A 10,647-nucleotide genomic window follows, 5' to 3' on the forward strand; every position below is an offset into this window, starting at 1 on the left:
GCCATTTGGCTTCTGGTGCTGGAGTTCTGCTCCTCTGCCTGCAGTTGTCACTGGCACACTGGTATTTATGCCCATCCTTACCATCCTTGCCCAAGGAGCGAATGCACAGTGCCTGAAAGGTGGATGCCCACCAACTTGGCCTTGTTGCTGGCTCCAGGAGCATCTTCCGCCCTGAGTCCCGTTCTTTCCAAGTGGTCCAGAATAGGAACCATCCCGGGTGTGTGCTGGCGAGTCTCGCACCTTGCTGAATCACTTCAGCTCTTCCTTCATCTTACCAGTATTATGTACTCCAGTGGTATCTAATGAGATTGATTTCATTCTTTTCTAGCTATGCACAATTAGAAAACATTAGTCTTGGAAGTGTTTGGGTGGGGGGAGACTTTCCCCTTCTCCTAGGAAAATGTATACTGTATTGTAAAGAGATAATATTTTGCAAGGAAATTAATGTAAGAAGCATTCAGTATTACAGTGAGATTTCTAGACACAGGTTTTTTTATTATTTCTTAGGATACATGGAGTGTTTGCCTATCCCCCCGCCCCATTTTGTTTACTGCTATTTGGACATATACTATTTTCCTAGAGGGGGCTATCCTATTAAGCATTTTGCCTTGCTTTTATTTTATTTTTGGTTTGAATTTTGCTGTAAATTATGTCTCCTTTTTGACCAACCTTTTAATGTGTTGTGTTAAAACACCAGCCCTCGTGGAGGCTGCAAGGCAACCGGTATGCATGTGGCCAGCCACAGGTCTCCATGCCGGTCAGATGCCTCCTGGTGTTGCGAAGGGTTCTTTTCAAGGTCCCCGCCTGTTCTTCCTCCAGTGCCAATAAAGATTAGACCAACTGAATCCTTTGTGTCTTCCGAATGACAACAGCCTCCGTTTCCTGTGTCTTCCGCTTCCAGTTCTCACTACTGCCTGTGGGTGCGCATGAACATGACAAAGAGCCTCATTGCTGTGTGAATTGGCTTTGAGCATTTTTTAATAGAACACACGAGCAAATTCCACTCCCTCCTGCTGCTGGGAACGTAGGCGGCCTGTTCAGGCTATCAGCTGTGGGACCCCATGTCCCCCAACTGGGAAAGATGGTAGGCAGCAAGGAAGCCATCAGATCAGTTCATGGGGGACAGTCTTGTTGGTGGAAAGTGCCGTCAAGTTACAGCTGACCTATGGTGACCCTGTAGGGTTGTCAAAGCAAGATGTGTTCAGAGGTGGTTTGCCATTGCCTGCCTCTGCAGAGCAATCCTGGTATTCCTTGGTGGTCTCCCATCCAAGGACTAACCAGGTCTGACCCTGCTTAGCTTCCAATATCTGACGAAACTGAGCTAGCCTGGGCCATCCAGGTCGGGATGGAGATAGTCTTACATGTCCTAAATTGAGAACACTAGTCATGATGCACACCTATTCTCTCCAGGATCAGATGAGCATGCCTATCATATTAGGTGCTGTGGAACACAGGCAGGACAATGCTGCTGCAGTTGTCTTGTTTGTGGGCTTCCTGGAGGCACCTGGTTGGCCACTGTGTGAAGAGACGGCTGGACTCGATGGACCTTGGTCTGATCCAGCATGACCTTTCTTATGTTCTTAACTCCACATGTAGTCAAGGCAACACTGTGGGGCTTTATTTTTAATGTATGGAACCATAGAGTTGGAAGGGGCCATCTAGTCCAACCCCCTGAACAATGCAGGATCAGCCTAAGATCTCTGATTAATGTTTGTCCAGCTGCTGCTTGAAGACTGCCAGAGGGGAAGCTCACCACCTCCCCAGGCCACCGACTGCACGGCTGAATTACTCTCACTGCAAATTTTTTTCCCCTAATATCCAGTTGGTACCTTTCCACCTGTAATTGAAAATTGTGAGTCCTATTCTCTGCTGCCAACAGGAACAGCCCTTCAAATAGTTAAAGAGAGCAATCATGCCCCCCCTCAACCTCCTCCAGACGAAACATCCCCAACTCCCTCAGCCTTTCCTGGTAGGGCTTGGTCTCCAGGCCCCTGATCATCCTTGTCACTCTCTTCTGCACCCACTCCATTCTGTCCACATCCTTTTGGAAGTGAGGCCTCCAGAACTGAACACAATACTCCAGGTGCAGCCTGACTAATGCAGTGTACAGTGGGGCTATGACATCTTGCTATTTGGATGATGTGCCTCTGTTGATACACCCCAAGACTACATTAGCCTTTTTTGTCACTGTGTCACACTGACTGCTCATATCAGGCTTACAGTCCACCTGTCCCCCTAGATCTTGTTCACACACACTTCTACCCAGAATAAAAGTATGTCTCATTTGAGCTGGTGGCAGCTGCCTCAAGTTGACTCTTGGCTTCCTTGGCTTGGCCTGAGTTGGGGAGGGGTCGGTTGCACTGGCATAATGGGGGATCATTGCTATGGTTCCCAACACTCCCTTGGCAAATGCTGAGGTTTTGGGGTCTGTGCCTGGGGGGGATGGAGTGTGGGAAGGATGTAATGTCATGGCAGGGTGATGCTCTATGCTGGCTCCCCAGCCTTTATGATCTTTGCCACAGAGATGAGAGGAAATTCCTAGAGTGTCACTATGTGGAGGGCATTTTTTTCTCATCAGTTCCTCAGGAGCTAAGAGTTGGTAATTCTGTTCCCTGGACAGATAAATGGGAGACCTATTTTTGCCAGTATCAGTAAACACAGAGGGACACATTTATGATCATAATGGAACAGAAGCCCCTGCGTGGAAAGAAAATCTGGGGTATAAATTATCCCAAGGGCTTGTGCTGTACCTAATTATTAGAAACTGAAAACAATATTCCCAAGGAACAATATTTCTAAAAGTCAGTTTCCAGGATGGTAACAAGATGCTTGCTTTCTTCTCTGGTGAGCCACTAGGGGGTGCCAATAGTGCTGTTTAGTCTATTTTTCCCTCCTGTCTGGCCCTCAAATGTCTGCACAACCCCCCTACCTAAAACATAAACCAGCATTTTTTGGCAGGAGAGAGTTGCTGCAACATCAGTACTAAGCAGCAAGAAAGCTTTTAGTATGTATGCATCAAACACAAACCTTTGGTAGGAGGGGGAAAGGAGGAGGAAGGGTCACCTGGAAATCAGCAAGTGTGTTCTGTTCCCCAAGTATTCTCGTGGCTTTTATGCATGTGAAATTCATGTGTATGGAGTTTGGCAACCAGGGTGGGGGTGTCTCCAGGCACCACCTGAAGGTTGGCAACCCGGCCTGGTCTTCAGGCCTGATCTGGAGATTGGCAGAGATGATCTCCAGGTTTGGCCTGGAGGTTGGCAACCAGGGAGGGTCTCCAGACCTGCCTTGGAGGTTGGCAACCAGGGTGATCTTCAGGTCTGACCAGGAGATTGGCAACCAAGGAACATCATAGAGTTGGAAGGGGCCATACCCCCTGCTCAATGCCAGGTCAGCCTAGAGTGTCCCTGACAAGTGTTCATCCAGCTGTGACTTGAAGACTGCCAGAGAGGAGGAGCCTCACCCACCTCCCCAGGCAGCCGATTCCACTGATGGGACTACTCTTTCTGTAAAAAATGTCTTCCAAATGGCATGAGCCCATACTGTTCTGCCCATAATTTATACCCATTGTTGCGAGTCCTGTCCTCTGCCGCCATCAGGAACAGCTCCCTGTGACAGCCCTTCAAATGCTTAAAAAGAGCAATAACGTCTCCCCTCAACCTCCTCCAGACTGAACATTCCCAACTCCCTCAGCCTTTGCTCATAGGGTTTGGTCTCCAGGCCCCTGATCATCCTCGTCTCCTCTGTACCCGATTGATTCTGACCACATCCTTTTTGAAGTGAGGCCTCCAGAACTGCACACAATACTCCGGGTGCAGCTTGACCAATGCACTGTATAGCAAGACTATGACATTGCGATTTGTATGTTATGCCCCTGTTGATATACCCCAAGACCACATTAGCCTTTTTTGCTGCTGCATCACACTGACTGCTCATATTCAACTTACAGTCCACCCAAACCCCTAGATCTTCTTCACACACAGTGTTACCCAGAAGTGTGTCCCCTGTCCAGTATGTTACCCAGATGTAGAACTTTGCACTTGTCCTTGCTAAATTGCATCTTGTTCACATATGACCACTTTTCCAGTGTGTTCAGATTTCACTGAATTCTATTTTTATCTTCCGGGGTGTTTACTCCTCCTCCCAAGATCTTCAGTCACCACCTGGAGGTTGGCAACCCTATAGTGGGCCCAGTCTGCTTGTTTGTTTAATGTTATTTGTTTAGGCCCTGCTTTTCTTAGGAAGGGGATCTCCAGCAACCTCCTGGAGGTGCTACTTCATACATGTGACTTGGGTGCAGCGCTCACCCAGTAGGTGCCATTTGGGTTGAAGCAGCCATTTCTAGCCTGAGAATGTTGGTGCCCATTTACAATGGCAGAGAGGCAGACAGTTCTGATCCTTGGCCACAGGCCCCACTCCTGGGAGAGCCCCACCGAAACAGGTCAGAACACCTGCTAATTTTAACAGCACAGAAGAACTGGCCTCTCCTATTTAGTGGGAGCCCAAACCTGGATGGCCCAGGCTAGCCCAATCTTGTCAGATTGTGGAAGCGAAGCAGGGTCGGCCCTGATTGGTACTTGGATGGGAGACCACCAAAGAAGTCCAGGGTCGCTATGTGGAGGCAGGCAATGGCAAACCACCTCTGAATGTCTCATGCCTTGAAAACCCTACGGGATCGTCATAAGTCGGCTACAACTTGACAGCACTTTCCACCACCACCCATTTAGTGGGAAGGTTTGCCATTTGGGTTTTCTACCACCATTACCAAACTGGGCTAGACAGCTACCATTACAATACTCCCATAAAGTGGTACATTTGATACAAAACTTCCCTGCTTCTGTTCCTCCTCTACTCCCTAGGGAAGGCTGCAACTGAACACTGCAGTTGTTGCGGGGCAGATACTCAAAGCGAGGGGTGATATGTTTTCTGGGCCCTGCACATGCACTGGCCATAAACAAGGAAGCAGGGCAACAGCCTTGAGGGTCATCTCTGAAGATGGCAACTAAGACTGCTGGATATTTTGTTTCACTATTTCATTGGTGCTTTATGGAGTAGAAGGGGTTGGGTCCCTGTGCCAAAGAGATTAAAGGTCACGTTGCACACACGCACGCACACACCCATGTCACTGGGATATTGCATTGTAGTTGCCCGACAGCAGTAATTTGCAACTGGATTTTCCTGCATGAACCAGACAATGCAGGGGGAGAGTGACTGCTTGGGTGCGGGATCCAGCGATGTGAGGTTGCAGCACCTGCCTGAAACTGGAGGCAAGGGATGCAAAGAAGGGGAGGAGAGGGGAATCACGCAGGAAGAAGAAGAAGAGATGGTTTTTATGTGCCGACTTTCTCTACCACTTAAGGGATACTCAAACTGGCTTACAATCACCTTCCCTTCTCCTCCCCACAACAGACACCCTGTGAGGTAGGTGGGGCTGAGAGAGCTCTAACAGAGCTGTAATTTTCCCAAGGTCACCCAGCTGGCTTCATGTGGAGGAGTGGGGAAACAAATCCAGTTCACCAGATTAGCCTCTGCCGCTCTTGTGGAGGAGTGGGGAATCAAACCCAGTTCTCCAGATCAGAGTCCACCGCTCCAAACCACCGCTCTTAACCACTACACCACACTGGCATTCATCCCAGACCCACGTCCCCAGACTTTGGCTTCAGTCTGGTCCCTTGTGGGGACTGAAGTGTGGGTTTGGGAGAGAGATTTCAAAGAAGAGAGCGGTGGCCCCACACATTGATTCTGGGAAGCTGTTCCAGGCCCAAAGTATGGGATCGGTGAAGGGGGGTGGGTGCTGAGCTGGGGGAGCGGAAGGCCAAAGCCTGGCGACAGCAGTGATTGAGAGAAGGGGGCCAAGGCCACAAAGGGCTTGAAAGATGAGGAGTTTGTGCTGCAGTCTGACAGGCAGCCCGTGGGGACTTTCCAGAGAGGCCGCGTGATCCCAACAGAAATGAATGGCTTTGGTAGAAGAGTGCTGGATTGGGGGTGGGGAGCAGAGGGCTGACAACAGAAGACCAAAGTGTCTGTAGCCGAGCAAAAAGGGACCGGCGTTTCTGCTGCGGGGGATACAGAAGGCCATATTTCCATGACTTGGCATCATGTGGGGAGAGAAGAGTCAGAGAGAAAGCTTCTTCTACAGTCGGTGACATGAAGAGCGAATGAGGAAAGGAAGGCTTCTAAGGAAAGTGGAAAAGGGTGGTCCTCAAAAGCACTAGTCGAAGGGTTATTCACAGGCTGTTTCAGTAGTTGAGAAGGCATGGGGTCCCCTGCCCCCCCCCCCCGCTTGCTGCTTTTTTTTAAATGATCAAAGTCTCCCCCAAAATGGGGGTGGCAGCCATGGGTCGAACTCAGGGCCGCTGTAACGTGTAGCTTGGCCCTGCAGGATGTAAAAGGCCTGTTGCTCCGGGTTTCTGTGGCTGGCTTCCTTAGCAGAGCAGCTGTGCTCTGCCTTGGGGACTCTGGTTCCAGCTCTCAGGCTTCCACAGATTTGTCCTAGAAACTGACTGTTGCAGAGCAAAGTTTTTTATTGTGATAATTCACAGCAGCAGACGGTGTTGGCAACCCAAGAATCCCACAGGGGTGGGGGGAAAGGCGGCATCTGCACATGGCGGGTGAATAACCTTCACCCAAAACAACAGACCCCCAGCTCTTTGCTGGCTGTCACCGTTGGCTGAAGGGTAGGTGCCACCCTGGCCGGTTGGCCTCCAACAGCGTGAGGGTCGGCTGTAGCTTTCCAGGCACCAGTGAGGAAACTGCCCGGGAGTTGGAGGTGGGCACTTACCCCTGGTAAGTCTGTGGAAGCAAGAGAAAATACAAGCAATGTGTGGTTAAAGTAGTCGAGCTGCCTGGAGGGGGGGACAGGAGTTCCTTGCATAAATGCCTAGAAAATTAGGGGATAGCTTACCCAAAGTACTGATTTAGAGTAGGAACATGGAAAGGCAGTCTGGGGGAAGATGGAGCAGGAGTGGTTAGGGGGTTGCTAAAATCTTGCTTGCTTCACACAAACATGTACAAGTATCAGTTCTTGTAGGCTATCCGGGCTGTGTGATCCGGGCTGCAAAAGAATCAAAGGTAATGTGCTAATCATTGTCCTGTAAGTATCAGGTAATGTGCAAATACTTACAGGACAATGATTAGCACATTACCTTTGATTCTTTTGCAGGACAATGACTCAGCTCAAACCCAACCCCCTTCTGACTGTATATATTACTCTTCCAGCACACTTTGACACTGAGAGACACTGTCCTTCAGTGTGACTCCTCTGAAGATGCCTGTCACAGCAGCTGGTGAAACGTCAGGAAAGAAAATACCAAGACCAAGGTCACTGATGAACTGTGACCACGAAAGCCTTCGACAATATTATGTACAAGTATGCTGGTCTTGAGCATGATGTGGTTAGAATATGTGCGGAAAGAACAGTCTCAAGGAAACAGCGCAACTGAAATGTCGACCTGCCGATTGAAAGCGATAGAAACATTTTCTTTTGAAAGGGAGCCATCGCTGGAAGCTGTGGGCAATCCAGAAAGAGAGAAGCCCAGAGAAAATGACACCATCTCAAGAAACCAAGTGCATTCCTAAGTCCACAGCAGGAGCAGAGCCAGCCACAGCCATGAGCTTCCTCCTTGCTACCCCGAGAAGAACCGGGTGGGCTCTCTGCCTCTGATGTGACCAAGTGGCCACTTCATAGCTTATGCTGGTACCCTTCGTTCCTGTGGGTGAGGGAATCGGATGTGTTCTGTATGCTGTTACAAAGCCAGCCAGCTTTGTGGTTCCATTCAGCCAAGAAGCTCAGGAGGAGGAGATTTCCACCCATTGTCCGTGCCCGCTGGACCTCACTTCACATACCTTACAGGGTTGTGAGCGAGTAAGTGAATGTCAAGACTGCCTTTCAACTGAACAGCCCCTGAGGTGGGTTGCAACATAAAACGCACACACACACAGTCAGTTGTTCAAGGCTGGGATGCGCTTCCCCATTTTTTAAGGGGCTTTTAACACAAAAGCCCTCTTGGAACAGGCCGGTCTTTCAACCCCCTCTCTGGAAGGCCTTCAAGGAAGGAAAAAAACAGAAGACAACCAACCTCCATCACACCTTTCCTTTTTCTTTTTAAAGATTTTTATTTCAATAGCGCCTTTTCTAAGGAGCCCCCAAATGGCACAGGATGGTGCGTTGGGTTGCAAACTCTGGGTTGGGAAATACCTGGAGATTTGGGGAGTGGAGCCTGAGGGTGGTGGGGTTTGGGGAGGGGAGGGACTCCAACGGGGTGGCATGCCATATTGCCATACAGTCATAGAATCACAATCCTAGAGTTGGAAGGGGCCACCAGGGTCATCTAGTCCACCCCCCTGCACAATGCAGGACATTCACAACTACCTCCCCCCCACACACACACCCAGTGCCCAGACGTTGGCCAGGATGCTCCCATGAACTGCCCAAACTCATACAATCAGCCTTGCTGACAGATGGCCACCTAGCCTCTGCTTAAAAGCCTCCAGGGAAGGAGCGCTCCCCACCTCCCGAGGAAGCCCGTTCCACCGAGGAGCCGCTCTCGCGGTTAGAGGAGGAGGGCCACACGGAAACTCTTCGGATCGAATTTCGACCCGTCGGTTCTGGTCCGCCCTTCGGGGGCCACAGAGAGCCCCTCGGCCCCCTCCTCCCTCGGACAGCCCTTCAGGCCCCCCTGCCAAAGAGGCCGCCGCCAACCCCACGCGAGCTGGACGGCGGCCAGGGACCGCCCGCCCCACGCCTCACCCGCCCGCCCGGCCCTGCCGCGGGGGAGCCTCGGGGCTGGAGCGGCGCCTTCCCCGCCCGTCCCTCGCGGCCAAGGCTCCGGCCAAGGGCGGCGAGCGGCCGGTTGGACGGGGGGGGGGGCTGTGGGTCCCCGGCCCCTCCGGCCTCCCCGGCCGGCTTCCCGCAGAGGAGCTGGGGAGCGGGAGCCGGCGCGGCTGACGCGGGTCCGGGCCTGGCGCGTGTCTTTCCCGCCCCGTCGGGGAAAGGAGCCCCGCGGCCACTTTCGCCCGCCGCCCGCCGGCCCGAGGGCTGGGCAAGGCAAGGCCGCGAGCGGCTCGAGGCGCCCCACGGCCATTCCGACGGCGCAGAAGCGCCTTTGGGTCACCCGTGCCCGCGTCGGGGGGGGAGGGGGGGTTGGGGACGCCCTTTGTCGGGCGCAGCGGCCCCGCGCGCTTTCCCCACGTGGCGAACTTCGACGTTTCTTGCTTTTTACCCTTAAAATTTAAACGTTGACACTTAAAATGCTATCAGACAGCCCCCCCCCCCCACAAGCCCTTCTTCCCAAGCCCAAAACAGGAGACAAAGGCTGCGGGGGGGAGGGGGAGGGGAATAAGAGCCAACACGAGAAGGGGAAGAGGCGGCCCTGACCCGCGGGTTCATCCGTCCCCGTGTCGGGCCCCGCGCTCACCGCCGTGTCACCAAAAGACCGGGGCGCCAGCTCGAAGCCAGTACCGCGTTTCCCTTCTGCACGAACATGACACGTTTCGCCCCCCATAAAGCAGACCAATCCTCACCCATCTTAACGAAGAGTTTTCTAAATAACTGGTCAGCAGCCGCGGCTGCCGGTTTCGCTGGGCTTCCAAATGACAACTTCTTAAATATCTGACTCAACATCGGAGTGCTTAAGAGAAGGGTGGTGGTTGTTCCATTTTAAACACGTCAGGTTCACCTGTAAACAGTAATGCGGCATCTGTACGGCATCAGCTTGTGAGTGTGATTTCTAAATTATTTCCAGTTGTGCCCAGTATGGCCTGTAGCGGTGGGCAACGGGTCTGCTGCGGTTTTGCAAACTAGAAAGCGTTTGCGTGACGCAGGATTTGTGTGAGGGCCTCTTGCTGCTCCCTGCGTGTAGGATGGTGACAGGAGAAGCGCAGTGTGGTGCGGGAGGCCCCTCCAACCGAGGTCCTTCTGCCTACCCAAGCCTGGCCATCAATTTCTCCCGGGGTCTCTGTGGCCAAGGACCCCCGTTCGTCTTTGTCACAAGGAATTGCGGCAGGAGGAAAACAGGCGGCAGGGTAAACCCAGCTCTGAGCGGCGCTCTTCTTGCCCCCCTTTCAAGGGACAGGCTCCTGCTGGTCACAGCTGGGAGGCAGGCCGAGAGAGGGAATTCCACACGCAGGCCGGTCTGCTCTCACTCCATGCCACTCCCCCAGGCAGCCAGCGAGGCCCATTGAGGAGGGCATCGGACTGGCATGGCGTGGATTTTACCCCCCCCCCATCCTCTGTCTGACGCATTAGGTTACCTGACATTTTTCTCTGCCTAATCTGCCTGGCAGGGTTGTTGTGGGGATAACACGGGTGAGACTTCATTCCTCCCACCCTCACCCCATCCTGAGGGGAGGGGCAGGATGCCAACATCAAGCCAGTTCTGTGGCCGTGGACTGGGCAGGGTGTCAGTCTGAGTCTCAGCCCCCTCTCACCTCTCCTTTGTTTCGCCACACTGGACCCTGCAACATGCTGCCCGAGAGCTGCTCTGTCTGGCCCCTTTTTTGCAGGGGCAGGTGTGCTTTTCAGAATTGTGAGTTTGAAAGTCAAACCTGCACTTCTTTAGAGAGGCCTGCACAATTTGTGACCTGCCAAACCATTTGCAGCTCACCAGGGGCTTGATTTGTTTCTTCATTTTGTTACCTGTCTGGGTCTAC

The sequence above is a fragment of the Euleptes europaea genome, chromosome 13 (assembly GCF_029931775.1).
Source record: "Euleptes europaea isolate rEulEur1 chromosome 13, rEulEur1.hap1, whole genome shotgun sequence".
NCBI classification, from domain to species: domain Eukaryota; kingdom Metazoa; phylum Chordata; class Lepidosauria; order Squamata; family Sphaerodactylidae; genus Euleptes; species Euleptes europaea.